The sequence below is a fragment of the Marmota marmota genome, unplaced genomic scaffold, assembly GCF_001458135.2.
Source record: "Marmota marmota marmota unplaced genomic scaffold, marMar, whole genome shotgun sequence".
NCBI classification, from domain to species: domain Eukaryota; kingdom Metazoa; phylum Chordata; class Mammalia; order Rodentia; family Sciuridae; genus Marmota; species Marmota marmota.
The window spans coordinates 21,583,975-21,611,353 of record NW_026000174.1 but is presented as its reverse complement, the minus strand read 5'-3'; the positions used below and the strand labels follow the sequence as shown (position 1 = coordinate 21,611,353).

The 27,379-nt window shown below is 43.4% G+C and overlaps 1 protein-coding gene across 1 annotated transcript in view; it reads right to left on the bottom strand.

Annotated features, from left to right (window-relative positions):
- The window catches only part of Tub (TUB bipartite transcription factor), a 60,810-nt gene that overhangs the window by 23,934 nt on the left and 9,497 nt on the right, over positions 1 to 27,379 (bottom strand). The window lies entirely within an intron of this gene.

Below are 27,379 nucleotides of genomic sequence, written 5' to 3'. Positions count from 1 at the left end.
CGAGAGCCGCCCTGGAGGAGACCCCACCCCCAGGCCGGCTCTCGGCCCCTTCCCTGAAATCGCAGGGATCAGGGCTCGCGTACCGCGCCGGCGCCCATCTAGGGCTAATAAAGGCTCTGCCAGCATCAGGTCGGTCTCCAGGCCTCCGAGCCTTAGTTTCTTCCTCTATGATGCGGGAGGATTCGAAAACCTACATATCTCCACTAAGGGATGAGAAACCGTTGCTCAGATTGGGCGGGGGCAGGGGGTAAGGGAGGGGGACGCCGGTAGAGCAAAGAGAGGTCCTGAGAACCTCCAGGTGGAGCACACAGGCAGGCGAGCTTTCTCCACATCAAGAATGTCTCACATTGCCCACCTGGGGAGCCAAAGCCAAAGAAGGTGTTTCCTCAAGCAGGGCTACCTACCGTCTAAGCTGCAGCAGTCAAGGTCTATTGCACTGCCAGCTCTTACAAAGTGATAGTATTTAATCAGCACAGTACCCTTGAGAGGTAAATATTTCACCCATTTCCCAGAGAATAAAGTCCCAAGATTGTTAAAATACCTAAGGACACGAAGCTAGGAAGTGATGGAGCTGAAACTGAACCAGCATCTCTGCCCTCCAAAAACCTTTCTATGGGCCAGTTTATGGGAGGAAAAACTTCTCAGCAAAGATCCTCTTAACGTCTGAGTGCTGATGTGGTCCAGGTTGTGATAGGACCCTTTTAATACTAGACAGGGCATTTCTAAGGAAGACAGGGTGGTGGAAGCAGGGAGGAGAGGCCAGGCACCCAGCAACACAGTAGGCTGAGGGGCCTGCCAGGGGCCTGGGGATAGGGAGCAGGGGGTCTAGGGAAGGGTTTGTAGAGGAACACAGTCCCTGCACAACATTCTAGTGTCCTCATGTTCACCCTGGATTCAGCAACCAACCATGCCAGAAGAGTATCCGTGGGGGATCCTCTGGTGCTATCATGACCGGGTAGAAAACAGTGTGGGAACTGCCAGCAGGCCTGAGGGAGGGGTCTCATCCCCTGCCCTGGGGCCAAGCCAGCATCCCCACCCCAGGACTCCCCAAGCTTCTCAGCCTTGCCTTGTCTGGCCCATTAACTATCAAACACAATAATCAACATATTTGGACATTTGCTGAGCATCAGGAGCTGAAGCTGTTCTAGGTGCTATTTGCATACTACAGCTTGTTTAATCCTCACAATCACCCTAAGAGCTAGGTACTATTATCATCTCCCTTTTAGAGTGGAGGAAACTGAGGCACAAAGAAATCAAGGATCTTGCACAAAGTCCCATAGCTGGTCAATGGTGAAGCTAGCATTCACATGCAAGGAGTCTGGGTCCACAGCCCTTACTTTCAGCTTCTTCCTGCATATCAGACCACAAAGTGCACATGCACACACCCTGAGCCTCCTCTCCAGGCTTTGGAGCATAGGACTGGTCTGATCTATCTCTGTCTGGCACAGCAGTGACATTATTTAAACACTGTTATTTCTGATTATTTATTAGCCTCAAGAGCCATGACTGTCACTGCAGACAGAACAGACAAAATAAACCACGTGGGAGTAGGGTGCAGTGCAGAAAGCAGGGCCATTGCCTGGCCTCTGTTTTCACCCAGTCTCCCTGGAAAGGCAGCAGAAAGGATTAGGCCCTGCCTTGGAGGCCAAAGCACAGCAGTAAAACCCCTCCCTGGAAGCCTCTGTTCTTCAGGACAGAGCCATGCCTAAAAGAAAGAAGACAGTTGCTTTGATCCCTGGAGACCCTTTTCTCCAGGCCAATCCTCCCAAAGCAGCTGTCAGCAGCTACCTCTTCAGAGATGATTACAGCCTAGAAGACTTTCTCTTAAAGAATTTGAGTCTGTTTTCACCCCTTTATTCCCAAATTATCTGACACCTTAAAGCAATCAGAATTAAGTTGGAAGGTCTCAGGAGCCTGGAATAATTGAATCTATTAAATAGACACTTTAGGCTGTCCTAAGGGAGCAAAATCTGGAGGTAGAAAGAGGTGCAGAAATAAGACAGTTCTCCATGTCCCTTCGTGCAGAGGCTGTATGTACACACACAGGATGTGAGGGAACAATGGGTCTGTGTGCTGGTAAATGCATATATATGTGCACACATGTGCAAGAAGGCCTATGTGTATGTACATGGGATGTTAGAGAGCCAGGGGGACTATATGCTTATATGATAAGAGTATATATGAATGTGTATGAGAGATGGTCCTGCAACTGGAACAGGTCTGAACATGAACATTTGTTGAACATGTGTTGATATATGTGGGGGGAGGTGTGCATACTCTAAGAGTGTGTGTGCACACTCAACTCAAATTTTTTCTCACTCACATGGCTTCCCTAGTTGACATTTTAAGTTTATGTCCTTGACTTTATCAAAAAGGTCCAGAGGGCTAGGGATATAGCTCAGTTGGTAGAGTGCTTCCCTTGCATGCACTAGGTTCTGGGTTCAATCCCTACCACCAAAAAGTTCCAGAAAGTCATATGAAAATTATTATATTAGGCTATAGTTAAACATTGCATTTTTTACAACTGAGCTATATGGTGACCTTGAAGAAGATGTCCAAAATTTTCAAAATAAGCCCCAGGAACAAGGTCATCTCTGCTAGAACACTACCACACAGCTATCCCAACACACCTCCCTTACCACCTGTCCAAATCTTGCAAGAATGAGATATTTGTAATGATTTAAAATTTTCCCATTGCATTTTAGGCATCTGCAGACATGGCAATCCTTTGGGAGGGAGAATGAAGGAGACCCTATCATCTGTCACCTGAATTTGAGGACACCAATGCCAACTCACATCAACAAGACCAGTTCCCCCAGGGAGGGTGATGAGCATCTGGAACCTTGTCACTTTCATGTGTAGGCTTACATCTTATATCCCTAAGGTAACATTTTTATTGAGTGTGGAAACAAAGGGATATGAATAATAAATATATCTATTCAGATTTGGCCCCACATGGTAGTTTGGCATTGTAGCCTTGAAGACTGAGGAAGGCAATTCAAATCAAAATGAACTAAACTATACGGGACTCAAAGGCCAATGCAGGGCTGAGGTAGCTTTGGCAGAGGTCAGGTGCAGGACTGCTCTCAAGGAGCTTTCAGTCTGGCAATGGAGACAGGGAGAAATAGCAACCATATCAGCATCAAGGTGTTGATGTTATAATATAGGTGTACACATATGGAGGGGCAGTCAGTGGTACTGGAAGAAGTTAGGTCACATTAGGAGAAGGCTTGCCTATAAATAGAAAAGGTTAACAGTTGAGTTGGGCCTTGAAGAATGAGTAGGCTTTTCATAGGCTGACAACAAAGGATGGGGAAAACTTAACAGTCACCAAGATTCTATGATTGGCCATGTACTGTGCTCATTCCAAAGCAGGACATGAACAAAGTCATGAGGACATGAGAGTGCATGATCGATGTACCTGAAAACCAGGGTGGAACCAGTTTGGTGCCATGTGGGTGAGTGGTTTGGTGTGGCAGTAAGTGGACCTACAAAGTTAAATTAGAGCCAGATCATCTGTCACCCTGCATCCCAAGCTGGATTTTATCTTATAGTCAATGAGGAATCACTATAGGGTTTTAAGTTAAGAATCAAGTGCCCAGATGTAACCTTTAGAAAGACAGAATTAGGAGTAGGGTGAGAGGAGACAAGGCTAGTGGTACTGGAAATCGCTAGATGGCTACTGGGAAAAGTGGGGTAGGAGGGATGAAAAAGCAGGGGTAGGAACAGAATGTCTCTCTGTTGGGAATTGGATAAGTCCACAATTCTATGTTTAGAGGATGGCTCACTAAGCAGCCTTTGCTGGGAATTTTGAATGAAGTAGATTTAAGAGACTGAATGCCCTTTTGAGCACCAGGACCCAGATGAGCAGGCCCTAAACCAAAGTCCAATATCTTTTCAAAGTTGTTAGGTAGATATCAGGGTAAGACAGTAGTGTGTCAGTGGCTAGACGGTGCCCTCTGTGATCCCTACTTAAATAACTACAGCATATACAAAGACCATTGTAAATGATTAAAATGAGATAAATAGGCACTTGGCTATCTTTGAAAAAATATAAGTAACCATCAGTAGAAAACAATATGCCTGTTTTCCAAATCGCTGCTGAATATAATAGCAAATAATCTCCACATACACACTCAAAAACATAGTGTTCAGGAAACACGAGACTCATAAAGTATAAAACAAAGTAATGGGAATAAAACCAAATATAATGGTTATGAAATGAATATAAATAGAGAGCCCCTGAGCTTGGATCATACATAACCATCATTTGTTAAGTGTGTACTCTTTGCCAGGCACTCCTCTGTGTATTTCATAAAAACAAATTTGGGCAACAGCATGATGAAATGGAACTCTTCCAATCTGGGTTGCAGTTGAAGCCCTGAGTTAATAGATATCAGATTCCAAAGTGAAGTAGGAGACACCCAGCAGGACTTAGAAAAGCCTGGGTCTGTGCCTCTCTTCCGAGAGGCTGAAAAGAAGGTTGTTGGAAGTTTAGGAGGAATTTTAGGAATTGTCTTTGGGATCCAATGATCCTTAATAAAATAGGAGATGCAAATATTGCCTTCATGTCAAATCTACAGAGTGAGGCTTTACAGAGACTCCTAAGTGAGCTTAATTTGTGGCTCTGGTGGGCTTGGGCCACAGTGGATGAGCATCTGATTCACACCTGACAAATCCAAAGAGCTTGCTGCCCTAATGGCAGAGAGGTACTGCTGACTCAGGATCTGAGCTCCCAGGTTGGCAGGCCAAATGATACAAGAATGGTTCCTGTGGGTCCCAGCATGAGAATCAGAGGTAACTGGCTTAGATTCAGGCCAAGAGGACTCCCTAGAGGGAGGAAGTGACACCGGAGGAAGAGGCAAGCAAACGACCCAACCCCAGCAAAAGGAATGAGAAAAGCAGCTATGGAGAGAGAGTATCACCCACATCAAAGGAGGTAGAGGAAGAAATTCCACAAAAGCACCCTAATTAGACAGAAGGTCAGAGGATGTATAGCATCTCATTGGAAAGAGTCACTGAAGAACTTGCTTTGCCCCTCCTGGCTTCCCCCTCCTTCCTCCCTCCATTTTGGGCCCTCAAAAGGGTCAGTCAGTAATTTGCAAGCTAGACCTTCTCCCCACAAGCAGCTTCCCTAAAGCAGACTGTGGGGTAAGAAGAGTTGGGGTGATTCTGAAGTTTCAAGAATTTTTAAAAATTAAATAGTACAGGTAAATGACTAATAGAATGACTTTTGGAAACCAAATATGGCCAGAAAAGTTTGGTGATTTACCCTGATTATAATCTAATTTTAGGGGGAAAAGAGCCCTATAAAAATAAATTGAGAGATGGTGAGAGACAATAAAGTTTGCTTTATGATGATATCTCATGAGTCATGCCTGTTCAGCTTAATTGCACATGGCTCTTCTTACTTAACCCTTACCACTGTACTATGAGGCAGGTACTATTATTATCCCCATTTTACAGATAAACAACCAAAAGGGTGTACATAAACTGCTCAAAGTCATATAGATAGTAAGTGATAGAGTTCGAGTTCAAACTCAGGCAGTGGAGAATTCTACAGGTTTTCTCTACCATCCTGTAGAGAAAATCAAATGGTAAGAGCCTTAGTTCTTGATTCATTAATTCCTGTTCCAGAAATCTAGCCAAAGGAAATACACAATGAAGTAAAAAATTGAAATAGAGAGATATTCATCAAAGTTTTGTTTCTAATAGGGGAAATTAGCAGGAGTGGGGACAAACAAAATGTCTATCAATTGGAACATGGTTAAGTTCACAGGATGAATCACTAAGCATCCTTTATGGGGGATTTTGAATGGCAGAGCAACAGTTTTATGATACTATTTTATGGGATACGATTGTAGAGAAGTGTTATGTGCTATTAAAAAGCTCTACAAGCTGGCAATGTGATTGGTCTCACAAAAAGTCACTTAGTGTGAGGGAGATACAATCTAGCGTTATCAGTTATGCCACCCTAGGGACCACATCCTCCATTCCCTGCGGTCCCTTCTTTCAGGGGCTCAGAGCTCCTCTTTACTCTAGCTTTTGGCTCCTGAGATTTCCTAGTGACCCCTAAATAGCACAGACAACATCCCTAGATGATAAACACATACTGTTGGTACACAATGAATTTGATAAATCAATAAAAATTTTAAAGCCACATGTTGAAGTATCCTTGGTCATCTAATGTATTATAACATATTACCAAGTGACACCTACGTGGCCATATTCTAATGCATGTGGACGTGAGAAACATACAATTTTTAGCTTGGATATTATTTTGCAGGGGAGGGAAGTCAGGAAGGATGCTGGATCTTGATACTGCTCTTCACTCACTCTACCCTTCACCATTTGGGGGCTTTTGCTGAGTGTTCCTGCATAGGGAAACACAGTGTCCCTGACCTGGGGCGCTTTCTGTTCCTAGCCAAGACCTTCTGCCGGCTTCTCCCCACCCACGACCAAGTCCAGCTCTTCCAGGAGCAAAGACTGGTGTTTTAAATAGCAAGAGGGCTTCAGAGGCTGAGGCCCAGGCCCCTTTGCTCAGTCTCCAGGAGGGTTTGTTTTACTGGCATTATTGGATTTGCAGATAAGCAAAAAGGAATTAAGCTGATCAGGAAGAGAGGGAGAGAGCTCCCATTTGTTCATAATGCAAGATTTATCTAGCAGAGCTCTCTCCTTTGTCAAACAGAGAGCCATTTCTTTTATATCCTCTAGCAAAGGACATTTTATTTTGTAACCTTTCAGAAAAGCCTGTGAGTTTGTTTTTGACCTGTTTTCCCCCTTCATCTAAGAAAACCAAGGTTATTTAAAATGTGAAATGCATTTTAAACAATCCTTCTCTGAATTCTCAAACTAATCTCTCTAGCTAGAGGAATCAGCTCCTGAAATACAATTTAAACTATTCACAAAGTTTATTACCAACAATATACCATCTTTCTGTTCCATGACCCTTTCCTGTAGCAGCTGCTAATTCATACACATTAGACTCTAAACAGAGGCCTGAACTGTAGAGCTATAGGATTATAGTCAAGCTCCAAGCACCTGTCTCCAGGCACCTGGAGGAGGTGGCAGTTTTTACCTCTCTGGCAGTTTTTCCATCTCTGAAATGGTGATAGAAGTTCCAAGACCTATAGAGACAGAGAGTTTAGAGGAAAGAACACCAGTCTCAGGCTCCAGTCTTGGCTCTGTCACTAATTGCTATGTGACCTTGAGTAAGTCCCCTTTCTAAGCCTCATGAAAATCAGGACGATTTCTAAGACTCTTCAATATTAGCTTTCTCAGATATTTTGACTCTACAGCAGGGCTGTTAGGAGATGAAAAAAATCATTGTAGTTTGGTTCAATTCTGTAATAAGGATAGGATTCTTTCATCTTACAGAAGAAATGCACAGAAGTGTAGACAGGTAAGACCTAGGAGAGCTGAATTCTTGTCCCCTTTGGGCTGCTAATTCACTGGGGGATGAGGGACCACTCTCCTTGGCTTGCCTCAGTTTTCTTATCCATTAAAAGGAGACTGTGCACGCCTTACCTGTTACACAGGGTGTGTGAGGCTGAACCGAGAGAAGGAACGTGAGCCTGTGAATGCTGTCAAAAGTCCAGAGCACAATAGACATGGGACAACATATAGTAATTAGAGCTCCCACTCACTGAGCCCTCATGTAGGACCAGCACTATATTAAGCACTTACTTATATTACCTCACGGATTGCTCACAGCCACCTGAGGAGCTATTATATAGAAAGACATAGCACTGCGTATGGTCACAGCACAAGGATTTACTCAGCTTCAAGGGAAGCCTGGGCCACAGTGTTTCCAGGCACCTGGAGGAGGTGATGCACAGCTGGCGGCTGGATGGGGCAGGAGCCACTTCTGCCTTGCCCACCTCCTTCTACTCTTTCCTTGGCTCCTGGTCCTCATCAGAGTCCACCTTCCCTCCAGGTCCTTGTGTCTGCTCTGCAGTCACCATGCTCCTTTCTGTCACAGAACCTGCCCCTTCCTTGTCCTGTCACTCCCCAATTCTGACCTAGACATCTGGAGCCAGCTGGCCCTGTACAAGCCCTCACATTTGTCAGGACTTCTGCTGTCTCCATGGAGACTGGCGAGCTCAGTCAGGTCTCAGAATGGACTTCAAAGTTCTGTATCCCCTATGGGAAGGGTCCTTGGAGGCACTATGTGTTCCTCTAGCTCAGACTACGCTTAGACTCCGGACCACTGCTCCAGCCACTCCTCAGGTCTCTATATTGTGTCCCAGCTCATCATACTTGCATCTCAGCCTGCCTGGTTTCCATTTTCCATTTTTTCTGGATTAATTCAAACTATCTATAAATGTGTCCCATCTCACCCTCTTGGCTCTAACAGACTTTGGGATCCTCCATTGGCCCTCACAGGCAATAAAACATTTGTTGATGTCATTAGCTGGTGTCCACACATGCTCTTAAGATAACTGTTAATATCTCTGTGTCAGGAAACCTAAGGTCTAAGTCCCTGGCCTCTATGACCATAGACACGTCCTTCCTCAATTTTCTTGGCCACAGTGTATCAAGCTATAAGATAAGGGAATTGGATTAGATAATTTCTAAGGTTTCCAGTGTCACTACAGTTCCATTATCAAGGGCCCCATCTGATGATCTACATTAAAACGATATATACTTCTCCCCCTACCAACTTCCCTGGGAGAGAAGAGGAAGGGGTGCTTAGACCCAAGAAAAGACCAGATGGACAGAGACCTGCCCCTCACCCCACCACACACCCAGAAAACAGGTGGGAGGTGCATGATGCAATCCAGAATGTGGGCCTTCCTCCCCCTCCATGGAGAAGGATAAAGGATACGCACTTGTGAATAACACAACAGAAAAGTGAGCACACAGGTCACACAAGAACTCTGAATAGCCAATGAGTATGTGGAAACATTGTTTTGATATCTCCTCTCCCTTCCTTTCCTCCAATACACAATCCATCACCAGTTTCTGAGGATGTTAAGTCCTGCTCACCATCTCCAGTGCCACCATCCTTGTCTATGATAATCTGGTGCATCGGGGTGGGCTTTGGAGCCAGAACTGCTAGGTTCAAGCCAAGCTCTGCCATGAGCTACTTTGGCGTGTCCTGGAGACTTACTAGTTAATATATGGAAACCACTTGTAACAGGCTGTGTGAGTTAGCTGTTGTTACATAATGATCCGCACCCCCTTTCCTCTGGGCCCCCTGCAGTCTGTTCTCACATGGCAGAGTGATCTTTTCAGAATGCAAATCTGTCCTTGCACCTGCTGCTTAAAATCCTTCACAGACCAAATTTTTAAAAGTGCCTACAAAGTGGATCGAGTTTCTTTTCTTCGGCCATAATGGTCAGCTTTCAGACAAGCCAAACTCACTCTGTCTACTGCTGCCAATGCTCTCCGCAGGGCCTGGAATCTATCTCCCATGCCCACCCTCCCTGACCCAGGTCCTACAGCTGAGCCTGAGGCTGAGGTTCAGGAAAGCAGAGGGATAGAACAGGGACCCAAATACCTGTATTTCCTTAAAGTTTCTGAGGGGGGCATTGATGAAGTCATTAGTCTACCATATTAGAAAGGAGGATTCATGATTTTTATTATAGAAAATGATATACACACTGTACTGGGATCCCAAAAAAACTTGGAGGAATCAACAAGAAAATCAACAGAATCAGAAAGTTTAGTAAGAGTGCCAGATAAAAAGAAATAGTCAAAAACATTTCTATATAACATAATAATCATTCACAGAACAAAATGAAAAAAGATATCTCATTATAATGGAAAGATTATGTATAAGGAAAAAGTTTTAAAATAATATTGAGACTAATTTGTGATCCTTATGAAGAAAATATAACTCAGATTTATAAAAAGAACTTGAATAATGGAGATTCCTAATCTATTCCTACATGATAAAGAGGTGATCTTAAAGAGTAATTTTTCCTAAAATGAGACTTTGTTTTATTCAAAGGAAAATTCTAAGGGGATTCTGAAACTTGATAACATACAGGGATTTCTTAATCTCCTGGTGATTAAGGAAGGGAGGGTAAGCTCCCAGATGGTTTGTGAACAGGGCTCTGTGATGAGAAAGCCAAGGTGGCCCACTGGCTTGCTGCCTAGTGTGGATCACCAGTACTAGTTGCAGGAGCATGCCTACACGGTTTGGGCATCCTGCCCTGTGTCCCAGAATGGCACATTACTGAATTTTGTCTCACAAAGCAGTTGGATCAGTGCTATAATTAGGTGTCTACTTGGTACCTCAAGTGAGTGTTTTTAGTAATAAATAAGCTAATAAGAAGTCAGTTGTTGTTGTTGTTGTTGTTTTAATAACTTTGAGAGGATGAGCCATGAGGGACAAACCCTTCTGTGGTAAGCTTGGACCCTTGCCTAGAGGTGGTAATACTAGTACAGAGGACATATAAGCCCATCCTGCTCCTATGATTTTGTAGTCTAAGCAGAGGTCTGATTCTCAGGCAAAGTCACAGTCCCTGAGGGACTACAACATCAGCCACATCCATCCTGCTGAGCACAACTGCCCTGACTGGGCATCTGCCCTCTGAGCCAGGATGGCAGTGGTGAGGAAAGTGGGTGAGTTGGCTCCATACTTCCAACCCATAAATTAAGAATGCTGAACTGAATTGACCTTGTAGATGCCCAGGATCAGAGCACCTAGATAAACTACTTTCCTGTCCCTAATTCCTCTAGATAACCCTGGTAAAGATTATCTGGAAGGAAAAAATAAACCAAAACAAAAATGAAAGGGCACAGGTAAGAAAAGCAAAGCAGGAGCTAGGTCTGGGACTCAGCGGTAGAGCGCTCACCTAGCACATGCAAGGTGCTGGGTCCAATCCTCCACACCACATAAAAATAAATAAATAAAGATACTGTGTCCAAATACAACTAAAAATATATTAAAAAGAAAAGAAAAGAAAAGCAGCCAGGCACAGTAGTAGTACACACCTGTAATTTCAGCAGTTTGAGAGGCTGAGGCAAGAGGATTTTGAGTTCAAAGCCAGTCTCAACAACTTAGCAAGGCCCTAAGCAACTTAACGAGACCCTGTCTCAAAATAAAATACAAAGAAAGGGCTGGGGATGTGGCTCAGTGGAAAAGGTCCCCTGGGTTCAATCCCCACTACCAAAAAAAAGAAAAAAAGATAAGAGAAAAGCAAATTTTGATTATGATGATTAATGAGAGAAGCATCAGTCCCATTAGATGTTAAAATACAAAAACAACAACTAAAACAGTATGGTTATGGACAAAAATCTCACAGGAAATGTCAATGGCAGAAAATAAGCAATACCGAAATATAATCTTTCTAAGAACTTGATTTCTCTATAAAAACTTAAAATGTTAATTACAAAAAGGAATACTAAAGAAAATGAGACAGCAAAATTTTTATGCCAAGGGTATAAGGTAATTTGTCATGTGGTTTTCTGTGCGACAAAGCAGAAAGGAGCCTGGGCTAGAGGCCAGGGGTCTGAGTTCCAGATACAGTCCCCTGCTGAGCAATCTCAGGCCAGGTCTTTCCCTTTTCTGGACCTTGGCCCAACATTTTAATGGCAAAAGATGAATGCAGATGACCTCTAGTGGCCTTTCCAACTCAGCTTTCTGGGATTCACAGTTTAGGAATCACTCCCCTTTTTCTGGTTTCTATAGCAGCACCAGATAGAAGCACATAAAGAGCTTGGGCCTTTCCTGGCCCCAAATCACCAGGAGACCTTGTAGGCTGGCTCTGCTTACTCAGTATCAAGGTTCCTGCTGCAGAAGGGCCTCTAATACCACCAGGGAGGGATTCAGAGATAAATGAGGCATGGTGCTGGCCAGAGAAGATCAAGGTTAGTGGAGAACAACAATGGACACAGACACAACACAGGATAATCTCAGGTGGCATGAAGTCAGCCCAGACAGAGGTGAAGGTACTGTGGGGATTCAAGGGAAAGAGCAAAAGAGTCTGGCTGGGGATTACACAGGGCTCTGCAGCAGAGATGGCAATCTGAGGCTGAAGATGGCGCATGTAGTAAAGGTAGGAGGACAAGGGAGACACAGGAGGCCGGAAGGCAGAGAAGAAAGGAGAGAAAGGCCCATAGTAAAGACCTATGTGGCTATAGGGACTAGGAGAAAGTGAGCTCCTCTAGGCAGAGGTCTTCATTTCATGTCCCCTCTGTAACCCCAGTGCCTAGAACAATGCCTGGAACACAGGAGAATCTCAATAAATATTTGCTAATTCTTCCAGTCACTCACTCCAAATACTTTCTTAGGCACAAAATAATAATAGTAGCTAACATTTATGAAATGTTTACTGTCTTATCAGGCACCATGCTAAACATAGCACATATAGGGCTCATTTGAACTTTAGGGCAGTCCTATAGAAAAGGTGCTGTTCTTATTCCTATTCTATAGGTAGAAAAACAGGTTTCAAAAGGTAGAAAGGCTTGCTGAGTTCTCATGGCTAGAAGGAGCCAGGGACAAATGCAGGGCTCCAGGTCTCCCTGCAGGTGTTCCTCTGACACCTGGGCGACAGCTGGGTGAGTGTCAATTCCCTTGTCGACAAAGAATGACTGTTATTATATCTTGTTGGAAGATGGGAAGCCAGAGGTGTGAACTGGGGAAGCAGGGCTTATGGGTGGAGTCTCTTTGGCTATCATCAGAGCTGTGGTTTGAAAAGCACTAGATAAACTCTTAATGACATTCCCTGTCAGTCATTAGTGTCAACAGGTAAGTATACTACAGGCTTCCTTCCCATAGCCCAGGTAAGTATACTACAGGTTCCTTCCCATAGCTACATGCACCACCTGGTAATTTATGTACCCATGGGCAACAGCTCGGTAGCTGGCTGTTCAGGCACAGTCCACCAAATTGGGGACCTGCACAAGGTCATAGGTTTCCCCTCTCCCATCATTTTAGTATTCTACCCTAGGACAAGTAATGTTTTTTCAAAACCACATTATTTGACCTCTTGTTAAGGAGGCTGAGGACTGAGTAAGTCTAGCCTTACTTCATCCGTTACTGTTGTTGTTTTTGTTTTTGAAACAGGGTCTCTTCCCTGTGTTGTCCAGGCTGGTCTTAAACTCATGGGACCAAGGGATTCTCCAGCCTTGGCCTTGCTAGTAGCTAGAAATACAAGAATATTGCCAATATAGCCCTGTGGCCTTGGCCCAGCTCTCTGACTCAGAATCAATCCCACCATAATCCCTGGAGAACAAATGACACCCATGAGCCTCTCAAGGTTCTTTAGAGAATGTCCAATTTCACCCATTATTACAGAAATACACATAGAAAACAACTCTACATTGTTACTCCTAACCAATATGGCAAAATGGCAAGGCATAGGGAGGGAGATAAACAAATAAAACAGCTATCGACAAACAAAAATGATGAGTCTTGATATTGGAGTATCGTGGGGGACAGGCAAACATAATCAGCCTCATGGTAAAGGGGTTCAATATTTCTGGATAACTATCTAGTAATATGTAACAAGAACTATAAAATTGTTCATGCCCTTTGACCTAGAAATTCCACTTGGGGAATGCTTCCCAGTAAAATACTAAGAAAGTAATTTGTACAGAGATATTCATAGCTGTGATATTTATAATAGCAAGAAGCTGGAAAGAGCCCAAAGGCTCAGCACTTGGGGATTGACTAAGTAAATTGGGTCAAGTGAACACCTTGGGATGTTCTCCAGCCAGGAGGAACGAACATGTGCAGTCTCAGGTGAAATGAACACACGACCCTAGGAAATAAACCAACTCAGACAGCCTCAGGCTTCAGCTTCCACCATGGAAATGTACAACCAGTGACACCATGTTGCCTTCATGCTAATTCAGTAAGTCAGTAGCCTTCATGTCAATTATGAGGGCTCTAAAGGTCATTTCTCTTATCTTTTTCTAAAGGTCATTTGGAATTAACTGGGCTCTTTTTTTAAAGAAGATATTTAAAATGCTGAAAAGGAATTCCACCAAGGAGATATCCTAATGATTCCTGGGCAGACTTATCTCCTATAGTTCTGAATATAATCTCCTTCCTTGTGTCTCTGCAAGAGGAGCCAGGCTCACCCTTGTGGCTGCACAGGGGCAGTGCCAGGATGGGTGTGGAATCCTTGCCCTGGGCCCTGGGAAGTTGCAAGGGCTTCAGCTTCCTTGAGTCCAGACACCATCCTGCCATAGCTATCCCTGCCAATGCTCTGGCCTTCCCGTTCAGAGTCTCAAGGGCTCACCTTGTACTCTATTCTTTCTCTCCTGAACCTTAGAAGAAGCTACTGAAAAGCAGATTGTCATGAGAGTCCAGATGACCAGAACATCTTCCAGAGCCAAAGTATGAGTGTCCAACTGTGACACTGCAGGCAGGCCCAGGACATGCCACCCACTAGATTCCTGGGCCCCAAATGAACTCTCTAGGGGCAGAGTCTTGGAATATATATTTTTAAAACACCCCCAGTGGCTACCATGATGCAAACCACAATTCTAGAGTCTTGTTGCTTAAGAAAGAAGTCAGGAACCTGCCCTTCTGGGCTGGTGAGTTCATCAGGCACATAGCCAGCTTGCAGCCAGAATCATGGCAGAGACCGCCCACCCCCATGTATACACACACAAACCATGCAAGAAAAGGACTCAGCTTATACCTAGAATATTGGGGAGGGTTCTCCACAGGCCTCAGAGAGCATCTGTGCTCCCTCATCCCTCAAAAGCCAAAAGTAGCCTATGCCTCAGTCCAGGCACTGGCATCTCCCTGGGATGGTGGCCACCCACACTCTTTAGGGTCTCCCACATCCTGCTGCAGGGTTGCCTGCTGCAGGAGCTTCTTGGTCCATGCCCACCATGCCAGGTGGGGCAGTGGGGGCCTGTGGCCCCACCCACCCAGGCTATACTTACGGAGTCATTTTATAAAGCTGCGTCCTCCTCTCAAACAGCGACCCTCCCCAGGCCCAGGGCCACACCCCGGCCACTGGCGTGGCCTGGGCAGACATCGTCTCACCGCCCCCTGTCTCCACGACACTCTTCAGCTTCACATTGGTGCTTGAATCCCCCGGCCTGTTGTTAGGAAACACCAAGAGTCGTCACCTTGCCCCCATCCAGCTTCCCTGCCAAATGAGAACTGACGGGAGCTCTGCAGTCCTGGGAATGGAGAGAGCAGAGGAGGAGGAACAGGGAGGGCCTGTAGGCAGGTCTCTTCCCAGTGGTCCTATGGCAACTTTCCAAGCCCTATCAGAGATGTCAAGCAGGTGATGTCAAGGAAGAAATCCATAATGCTGGGACCTCCCTCTAAACTGTTCCTAGGGAATAAGACAGCTGGGGGATCCTAGAGCTCCTCAAAAACACTGACTTGGAGAGTGGGATCCTGGGGCCTAGTGTGGCCTAGTCTGAGGATTTGGATTTCTTAGGGGATAGAAGCACAACAGGACAACCTTTCAGGAAATGGGGAGGTCCAATATATCCTGGGGCATGAGCTGGGGCTGAGGGGCACAGGACAAACCAACATGATCTCTAGCCGTTGATCTGACTGTACTTATCCTACTCCCTCACCACAGGATCCTAGAATAAGAGTGAGAAGAAGCTGTTTATTCTCAACTAGAAGGCCCTGCCTAAGGGGAGGAAGCCAGGCTTTGGCTTCTCTGGAAGGACATTTCTGCTCCTGGGGCCTTGTCCATCTTCTTCCCTCCCCACTACACACCTCCACACACTGGCCCAGGAACAATCTGACCTCAGTTCACTGATAGCGCCCTGCTGTCAGGGAGCTTTGAGGGAAGCTCTGGTGAGGCTGGAGAGGAGCCAGGGCATCATCCTTGGAATCTTCCTACACACAGCATCCTCACTGATGCCAGGCCCAAGGAAGAACTATCTGGTGTCCTGTTCAGAGAATCTGTGCCTATGAGGAGACAAGGGACAGAGAACATCAAAGGACAGAGAGGCCAACATGCTGCTTCTCAGCCAGCCATACACTGTATACTTGCTCTAGGTACAGTGGAGAGGGATCAGTGTTACATGGGGTCACCCTGGGGCACACTAATGGCTGGTGGTGGTGGCCTGCCAACCAGGGGGAGGAGGTAAAGTGAGCTGCATCAATTGCTGAAATCACCCATGAATAGGCAGAGCTGAGTCCAACATAACTAGGGACACAACTATGACTGTACCATGTTGGGAATGGGCCCAGAGCCTCACATGGTATCTGCAGGGAGGATATCTGGTTTTCTCATTATGTTTGATTACTCTTCAGTTATCTCTGCTAACAAGGATTCACAGATCCCAAATATGTACAATAGTTTCAGAGATCCTTTGGCCCAGTGGTTTTCAGTTAGAGTACTCCCTTTCACGGGAAGGGGTGGACAGAAAATACATAATCAAGTGGCCAGAGTTCCATGCCCGCATCCTCTCCCTTTCCCCGCAATGCTTCCCTGGAAATACTTCTGGATGATCCTGGAGCTTCAAATGACATTTGAAAATCACTGGTCTAATCCAACGTTCTTATTTTCAAATAAAGAAGCTGAGGCCCGAAGCGGGTAGTGATTGGCCAAAGGTCACACAGCAAGTTGGTGGTAGAGCCAGGACTGGCCCTGTGACTCCTAACCACTGAGGTTACTGCATATACCCCCAGTACTAGCTGAATGTAGCCAGCAACCTTGCCCATGGCTATGAACTTCTCTTTCTGACTGTCTCCCACCCACTCTCTGGCTCTACTATACAGAGGGACCTGGTATCTGGGCCACCTCTTCCAGAAATGAGACCCAAGTTGGGTACCAAAGCTCTGGTCCCTCAGGACTAGATCCAGAAGCTTGTTCAGAGACTCTTCTCATCCTGTGTTCTCCCTGGGTGACCACTGTACTCCATTTGCTCTCCCATCTACCCACAGGGCATACTTCTGGATGGCATCCCTGAATTCCAAATGTCTCTGGGCTCCTGCAGAGCAACCCCTAACTGTCCAGGTCCAAGACTGACCTCAGCTCACTTCAGACATGTTCTTCTTCCTGTTTTCTAGTGACATGAACAGCCCCACATCCACCGCCATTGCTCTAGAAACCCAGATGCCATCCTAACCCTTTTCTTTACTAGCCCTGTGATTTGATCTGCAAAACCTCCCCAACACGCTGCCTTCCAGTATCCAGCCTCCTTCCAGTATCCCTGCCTCCAGTACCACCCACTCCAGGAACATCCCGCTTTGACAAGTCAGTCAGTCTAAGTATATCACTGTGGGCTAACAAGGCTTCCTCCACAGCCCTATTCTACAGGATACAACCAAACAACACCCACCACCCCAACACACACACACACACACACACACACACACGAGGCTGGCAAGGCCGCAGGGTCTGCCCTGACTCCTTCCTTTCTCTGTCCTTTCCCCTCTAGGCTACCCTGCCTGGCCTAGCCTGTGTTCCAGGCAACCTCAAACTCCCTACAGAGCTCCTCACACAGCTTCATCTTGACCATCTCCTGACTCTGCACACACTGTTTCATTTCCCAGATCACTGTTTCTCCAAGTCACCTGAGAGTCACCTGTTTCATCATCCCCTATCATACTGCAGACTCCCAGACACAGCCCTGCCTGGACCTATTGAAAGAGATCTCTGCATTTTTAATATAGATTCTAGGGGTTCTAAATGTTCAGAAGCACCACTCCATCAGGCCAGTGCCTCTTGTCCTGGCCTCCCTCCTACCTCAGCTGGGCCTCTTTCTGCCCCTAAACTCTCTAAGGTGAGGCTGACAGTGATTGATGTCTTCCCTGCTGGGCTGTGAGCTCCCTGAAGGCAGTGACTATGTCTTTCCCCACCAGTAACTACCCTGCCTGGCACAGAAAAGAGGCTTAGTGATGAATGAATAGGACCCTCAGGTGAGCCCCACTGACCATAACCAGGAGGAGGTCACAGGTGATCTAGTAACAAGTCATAGCTTGTGGAAACACAGAAGTGCCTCTGCAGGTGACACCTGTTCCCTTTCACCCCATCCTTCATACAATAAAGGTGGCATATTGGGATTGTGGGTAACTTTAAACAGTGATATTTAACAATCAGCTTTCCAAAAATTGTTTGCATGCATAAAAACATGTTTATTTTAAATTTTGTTGACATAAAGGTTATATATCAATTTATAAATACTAATAAAATATCCCATACAGTTTACTGTGTGTTCCCAGAAATCAATCCATCCTTTGATTTCTGCCTATCCTTGGCCAACATATGGCTGCAATGACAAATGAGTGTAGTTCTGACTTAAATGCTGATTTGTATTTGTGTTTAACATATAAGAGGAAAGTGAAACAACAAAGACAGAACTTCACTCATTTAACAGTGATTTGAGTAACTGCTAACTTGGCTAATGATTTTGAATATTGGAAGAATATTTCTTCAATGCCTTGTGCTATTCACAGTGTAGCAGCTACAATGACAACATTTTAAAATTTATTCTGTGTTGGTAACGTTTGTTTCCATCACTTTCTTAAAGTCTAGATAATCAACAAAACAATAAATCTAGTCTTCATTTACAGGATTCGATGACTTCTCTGGTCTAAACATTCTCTTCATGGCCAATTTTGTGACATGACTGGGCACAAAGTGGGGGAGAGATGCACAGCAGCAGACTTTAACAGTATTTTCACTTCACAGATACAGTAGAGCATCCTCAAGAGCACTAATGTGGTAAAAAGTAAAATAATTTGGAAATAGGTTTGAATATGTTACCCTAATATAATTTATAGTTATTTAAGTTGGACATATATTATTTTCATTTTATATAGTTTAAAATTCTTAGTGACAGCTCTTTAATGGTGGTTATAAACATTTTCCTTCATTGTGCAACTGAATTTTGTTGAGTCACTGGAGCCAGCTCCAGTACAATAATCCTAAAGAAGCAAACATGACCTGCATTACCCAACCAGCCACCAGAGAGGCTCATTACCTCCCCCACAGCTCCAAAGTATAAACTGTTCAATCCCAAAAAACCAAAGCCAAATGTTTTCTCTGATAAGCAGATGCTGATCCATAGTTGAGGGGGCGGGGGCCGGGGGATCCGGAATAATGAAGGAACTTTGGTTTGAGTAGAAGTGAATGAGGGGAGAGGTGGGGTTGTGGAGATGGGAAGGACAGCAGAAAGAGACAGACATTATTACCCTATATACATGTATAACTACACTACTGGAGTGACTCTGCACCATGTACAGCCAGAAGAATGAGTAGTTTTGCTCCATTTGTGTACAATATGTCAAAATGCACTCTACTGTAAAATAAATAAATTTATTTTTTAAAAAATTTAAAAAATCAAAAACAAAGTGTAGGCTGTTGCTACCAGAGTGGACATGCTTTATGCATGTATGGAAATATCCCACTGAACCCAGTTAACATGTACAATTAACATGTGTTAACAGAAGAGAGCCTAACTGACCCTGCTGTGTGACCCAGGCAGTGTGTTTCCACTATGCAAGCCTCAGGCTCTTCAACTTTGAGGGAGAGTTAATATCTGCCAACTCATGAAGTGCAGGAAAGTTGACTCCCACTTATGCTTCCTCCACATACACTCAGTACACTCACAGTCTAGATCTTTTCCATCATCTTCCCAATCCCTCAGCATGCATACACATTATTTGGATACTCCATGCACATAGTTTGGGCACACACATACACCTGACCCTCTCAAACCATACCACATACAATTAACATGTCATCCTTCATATACTGCAGAGCCTAGCTGTATAACTACACTACTGGTGTGACTCTGCACCATGTACAGCCAGAGGAACGAGAAGTTGTGCTCTATTTGTGTACAATATGTCAAAATGCATTCTACTGTAAAATAAATAAATTAATTTTTTAAAAAAATTAAAAAAAAAACACAAAGTATAGGCTGTTGCTACCAGAGTGGGCACACTTTATGTACACTTTAGCTGACCTAATAGACAGCTGCCTCCCACACACCACTTCAGACACTCCAACTCTGCCTCATACATACTCTTTCTTCATATACCCAAGCCACCACAACACAAATACTCACACAGGCAAATGTACCTGGAACTCCCTCACAACATTCATATACACATACTCCCTGTTATGGTTTAGATCTGGAATATCCCACAAAGACTCATGTACAGCAGTGTTCAAAGATAGGTTGGGGAAAGACTAGATCATGAGGGCTTTGATCTTGTCAGTGGCTTACTCCATTGATTTGGAGTATGGCATAATTGGGAAATTGTGGAAACTGTAAGAGGTGAGGCCTTAATTGGGGGGAGGTAGGTCACTGAGGGTAAGTGTTGACAGGATATATATCTTGTCTCTGGCCCCTTCCTTGTGCATTCTCTCTGCTACCTGGTTGCTATGAGTTGAGACGCTTTCCTCTACCATGCCTTCCACCATGATGTTCTGCCTCACTTAGACCCAAAGCAATGGAGCCAGCCAACCACAAACTGAAACCATGAGCCAAAATAAATTTTTCCTCCTCTGAGTTGTTTTTCTCAGGTATTTTGGTAAGAGTGAAGAAAAGTTAACAGCATGCTCCCCTCACTAAACACCTCTCCCATTTCACATGTAAATGATGCCTTACCCTGACAGCCACTCCCCAACACTCCAAACACGCCCCCCCCACACATCCCCACCCCCAGCATAAGCACATATACCACCATGCTTCTGTCCACCATCTGCCTATATTCCTTCTCACACTCACATGTCTCAGGCACTCACACAGGCCATCCTAATACAGAGCTCTCACCCTTGTGATGTCCCCATATTGCCCCCCAACCCCCACCCCTGTTCTAGGACAGAAGACTCCCTGCCAGCCCTCTGAGCCCACACCCCAGATCAAGGAGCAGTGAAGGAAATACTGACGGCATGAGGCAGAAAAGGTGGGGTGCACTTCCCTGGAGTGTCATCTTGCTTCCGTGGAGGTCAGGCCTGTGGCTTGAGGCATAGGGGGACTACTGAGGACTGCCAAGAGAGGCAACAAGGAATCCTGGCTAATCAACCTCCTTTGCTACTTTAGATCTGGTCCCAGGCATTGCAAGTGGCTCCAGCAGCCCCCACTCCTTCCTGCTTTCTCTAGGACCCAAGTCCCAAAGGAAGATACCCATCTGCTTCCTGAAGCTCCTTCCATACCAGCGAGAGTAGAGGACAAGCTTCTAAGGAGTGTGAGGGCCTTGCTCAGGTAGTAGTGAATGCCAAGCTTCAGTGGCCCTGACTCAGGGAGGCAAGGATCCTGCAGGGCAGGGACTATGAGAAGGTGAACAAGGAGGTCAGGGGCCCAGGTACAAATTTCACAGGATACCTGGGACTTTAGGTGTCCTTAGGTATCCTAAAATTTGCCAGACTGAGGCATGCTGTCTTTGGCTGTCCCAATCCTCAGCTCCACTTAAGGGCAGGCCCTGTCTGGGTCCTCTGACCATTATCCTGTACTTTTGCCCTGATTGTCCTCACCCACACCCAGCCCCAGTCTGTCAGTAGCAGAGATGCATTCTGGAGTGAGGGGTCCTGTCTCTATTCCTATTACCCCAAGACTCCCTCTTGGGCCACCCCTTCATCTGAATAGGAAAGAACCAGTGTGCTTTAGATGCTGACTGGGTTCTGGGGCCTGTAATAGGCAGATGCCAGCATATCTGCTGAGATGTTCCCAGCCTAATCTAATAGCCTCAGAGTGAGTCCTGCTGGACATAGAGAAGCCTTCTCAATGGCACACTACCCCTTCTACCAACAATCATCTAGAATAATGGCTGAGGTCTTAAAGGGCAATGTTGAAGTGGGCACCTCCCTCTTCAAAGCTCTTCTCTCTCATTCTCTCTTCCTCTTCCAGAGACAGGTCACTCCAGACTGGCCCCACCCTAATGCATTCTGATCTCTTTGTATTCTACAGCCTGCTTCTCCCAAATGATGCTGCTTTCAAATTTCCATGGCAACAGCAGTCAGCTTCCATGATGGATGAGTTATAATAGCCCTTCTCCTTCCTCTCTATCTAGCCTAGAACTTTCCAGTGGATACAAGCTGGGCATCCAGGCCTGGGCTTGAGTCTTGGGTTGGCCATGATTCACCTTGTGGCCCAGGGCAAGTCCCAACCCTCTTGCCACAGTGTCTCTGTATGCTCAGTGATAGTGAAGCTACCCTCAACTCGGCAGCTCAGACTCACCAACTCTAGGTTGAGCCAGCCTCCCCTGAGAGGATTTCCAAAATGAAACCACAATCAGCAAAGGGTCTCCCTTCCCTTCCCACACTCCACCTCACCCAAGATGCTTCCTCTTCACCTTTTGGCCCTTTTTGAGCTGTTTAAAATGACAGAAAACAAGCCACAAAAATACTAAGGTTATGCTGAACAACTCTGACACCCCTTGGCCAGATAGGTATAAGCCATGCTTACCAGCAACATTTTCACAGGCACATGGGATCCATGCATGTGCATAAACTCAGGAACATGTACACAGTGTTCATACAAAATGAAAATCTACATAACTGCTAAGACCAACATTTACGCAGGCATATACTTCCAAACACACACACACATTCACACACACACACACACACACACATGCACTTGCACATGCACACGCACACGCACACGCACACACCCTGGCCCTGCTTCTGATCAGAACCAAGGAAGAGCAGGTGGAATGTCTTAAAAGAGTCAAGCCCTTGATAAGGGACTAATCACAGATGCAGAAAAGACTGCATACAGCTGAATATTCCTTTATTTCTAGACTAATAAATTTTTAAATTTCCACAAAATGAATTTCCTATGAAAACATAAATATTTAAACTTTAAAGAGAAACAAAGTTGATTAGATTAATAACCATAGTAGAAACTAAAAATGCTAATGAGCTTTATACAAGAAAGGTGCCAAACTAAGATAAATTTGGGAGTAAGATAATTACTGGATTAGAGAAATAATTCAAAAACACACAAAAAAGATGTGACCAACTAATTTTGCAAAGTCAATCCCCTCAAAACCTAAAATTCTGCTATAAAACAGCCTCACTTATTAAAAGTATATTTAAAAATCTAAAACATTTGCAAATCAATTTGAGAGTAAATCAAAAGAAAAATATAATATGCATCAAATAGAGTTTATTATGGATTTAGATAGTTTAATATTAGTAATTCTATTTATATAATAATACCACATTAATAAGCCTAATAACATGACATATGTTTTAAACAGATAAGATTTATAAAATTTCAGCACTCATTTCTAATTATAGGAAATGCCTTAGTACACTAGGAACAGAAATATATTTACTTAATAGGATGAAGATTATCTCAGATACAACTCAACATTGTTTTATAAGTTCCAGTCAATGCCATCAATAATCCTTTTTCACATACTTACAGAAAACAGAAGATAAACTGGTCACTATTTGTGTATAATGATGGTCTACCTTGCAAAATCTAAGAAACTCATAAATAGGTCAGTAAAGTTGATTAATTACAGAATAGCTATTCATAAATAGTTTCCCTACATACCAGAAACATCTAGTTAAAAATAATAAAAAAGGATTCTATTCACAAAAGCACCACAGTAAAAGAACATATCTAGAAAACTTTACAAGAAATGTCCTAGACATACATGAAAACTCTGACAGAATGAACTACAAATTTTTACATACACAAACACCCCTGATAAAAGGAGATAGGTCCTCTGTTTCTGTATGGTATTATAATTTTGTCAAATAAATGTATAGATTTGATGTCATTCAAATCATAACTGCAGTAGGATTTTTTTTCAACTGGACAAATTTATTCCAAAATTCATCTAGGAAAATAAACCAGTTTTCCAAGATGCACAAGACAATTTGCAAAAGAAACACAAGGATGCAGATGCCCTGCCAGATATCAAACTATATTATGAATCTATAATAATCTTCATCTGTACTAGAAATATGTACCCAAAATAGTGATAGTGACATAAGAATGACAAAAAGTACCAATCTAGTAAAGGGATAGGTCAATGTATACAGAGGAAACTGGCTAATGATAAAGGTGGACTTTTAAAACATGAAGGAAATGTTGGATTATTTAGTAAATGGTTTTGAAGTCAATTTGCTGGCCATGTGGAGGAAAAAAAGGTTATATTCCTATTTCATATTATACACAAATACAAGTAACAGATTGAAGATCAGTCGTAAAAAAGAAAATAACAAGTAGAAAACATCAGAGAATATTTTCATCATTAGCAGTAAATGGGGGAACTTATCTAATCCTATTTCTAAATCCAGAAACTATACTTTATTAGGCAAAATGCATTGATTTTTATTAAGTAAAAATCTTATCTCTTAGGCAAGAGATGCATTACTGAGTGAATGTGAAATTGGCAAACATGCAGTGAGGGAGGCATTTCAGATAGTGCTCGGAAGTTGATTGACAGCCCTTCTGGAAAGAAATATGAAAACATATTATCAAAGAACTTTAAAGATTTTTATTCTTTGAGAGCCTTTAATTTTACTATCTAAAACAAAAGTCACAAGAGCATGGAGATTTATGAACCAAGATGTTCATCACTGAGAATTTAGAAATTATAGAAATAACCAAGATAAGGAGACGAATCAATGTATTTCATTGTCCATAAAACTACTATATAGCCATTAAAAACAATATTTGTCCAATAATATTACGGGAAAATATGTTACATGAAAAAGTTAGGTAACAGTTCACACAATTTCACTAGGATGTATGCACATAAATGTATATAACTGTTACTTGGAAATAAAGACTACCATATAGTTTTCAGATAACACCCAAGATTTTTTAAATAGCACCTAAGTAAAATTTGAGCCCATTTTTCAATTAACATATTCTCTTCACTAATGAAGAACACAAAACAAATTTCTTTTTTTTTTTAATTATTGGTTGTTCAAAATATTACAAAGCTCTTTACATATCATATTTCATACATTTGATTCAAGTGGGTTATGAACTCCCATTTTTACCCCGTATACAGACTGCAGTATCACATCGGTTATACATCCACGTTTTTACATACTGCCATACTAGTGACTGTTGTATTCTGCTACCTTTTCTATCCTCTACTATCCCCCCTCCCCTCCCCTCCCCTCCCATCTTCTCTCTCTACCCCATCTACTGTAATTCATTTCTCTCCCTTGTTTTGTTTTTTTTTCCTTTCCCCTCACATCCTCTTATATGTAATTTTGTATAACAATGAGGGTCTCCTTCCATTTCCATGCAATTTCCCTTCAAACAACCCTTATTTTTAGAATCTCTTCTGCAGTGCTCACAACTCCACTCCCTCCTGATAGTTCCTAGTGGAAACACACTGGTTCTTGGGCATTAGCTCCTAAAGGCTTCCTTCCTCACCCTGAGTTTGAGCTGTTCCTTTGTTCTATGCAATGTCTCATTACACTGCATTCCAACAAAGATGCAAGTGCTGTTTGTGGGACAAGTTAAAATTAAGTTGACAAAGAGCTATGGAACAAAAGAAGTGACAAATGTACATTTTCTTTAAGGTCCACTAATTAGACCAAAAGTTATTTTCAAGCTGACAAACTTCATTGAAGAGAAAAAAATAAAATAGTTCTTTACCCAGGATGGTTTTGCTTTATGGTAACAACTTTTTGGCCTTACTCATTTTCTTCTTTTGTTTTGTTTTTAAATTTTTTTAGTTGTAGAAGGACACAATACCTTTATTTTATTTATTCATTTTATGTGGTGCTGAGGATTGAACTCTACCACTAAGCCAAAACCTCAGCCCTTCTTCTTGTTTTAATGAACTAAGGGTTATCAGGAATGGGCATATAAGTAAAATATTCTAAAGAAATGTATGAATGAAAAGATGCTGAAGTTCATTATTTTCCAGGAAATAATGCAAAGTAAAACCATAATACTGTGTACTATATACTCAGCAAGATAGCTAAAATAAAAAGACAAAAAAGACCAAGTTTTGTTGGGTATGTTTAGCAACCAGGATGTATATCTTGCTGGTGAACATGCATTGACAGAATCATTCTGGAAAACTGGCAGCATCCACTGTTACTGAATTCACAGGGATTATAATACCTATTTCACAAAATTGTGAATATTAAATAAGATATATGGAAAACACTTAACACAGAGTTTGGCACATAGTAATATTACAATGATATATACTATATGTATTATATTTAATTGTACCCTATATTTAATATTACATATAATTGCATAACAATTTAATTCCTATCATTGAGCTCCACACAAATGCATACATGTATGCATTGAAAGACAGCCCTATGCAAGAAGCAGGAAGGTAGCACAACCTCTCAGTACTCCTCAGCTTTGGGCTTGATAGTTCTGCTGACACCCAGGCCATGGAGGGAAACTGGCATTGGGTCTCCTTGTTTCCACCCGCCATGCCAGATATAATCCATGATTACAGTAAATATACTAAGTAGACTTCTGAAGAGTTTAGCACTGCGTGTGATTGAGGACATCTAAGTAGGCTTCCTGGGGGAGATGATATCAAGTCCTAAGGGATGATGAGCAGTTTACCAGGTGAAGACAGGAAAGGACACTACACATCTTATAGATGGCAGGAAACCCAGGTGAAGCCCATAAATGGAAAGGAGCGTGTGAGCTCACAGCCTGGTGTACATGGTAGCTGGGAGAGGCAGGACATGAGAGGATGCTGGAGAGCACGGAATCAAATAGGAAAGACCTTTTTATCTCCATGAAAAATGCTCAGCTCTACCGGAAGGTTTCAGAGAAGCCACTAAAAACTGATAAGTAGGGGATAATGTGATCATATCTGCGCTATGGGAAAATAATTCTGACTTAGGTGTGGTTAGTGGATTGTAATAAAACAGGACTAGAAGCAAAGAGGCCATTTTAAGGCTATTACATAGTAACTTAGACTAAAGACAGTGAAGGTCTAAAGTAATCTGTGGACAGAGAGAGAGAGAGAGAGATGCATAGAAAAGGAGGGAAGAAGGGGGGAGGGAGGGAGGCAGGCACAGATTTAATAACCAGAAATATTAAATTGAAAAGAATTACTTCATATATTAGGGATAGGTGAAGAAGAGGTCATGGTGGCCTTTAAAATTTGGAGCTGGGGTGATGGAGATAGAAAATATAAGAGGAGAGATGATTTTGAGAATGGTAATGTTGGTTTAAACCATTGAGTCTATGTGATAGCTAGATGGGGATGCAGGCTAGGCAGTTGAATTTGGGACCCTAAACCGAAGGAAATTTCACGTTCAGCCACAATGAAGTATCAGGAACTAAATTTACCTTTCTGCCTTAAAACTTAGAAGCCAGATAAAATATGTGAGACAATAGTTTCCAGACACTTGACAACAGACAATGTGGGACAATGATCAGACAGAAGAAAGCAACAAGGTGAGACACACATGTGACCAAAATTGCTACCTGGAAAGTGTTTCCAGGTCTCAGCTTTTGGAGTGAAGAAAGGAGAGCCTGGTGGTCTCACTGAGTTGAGGAGATAGAGGTGAGA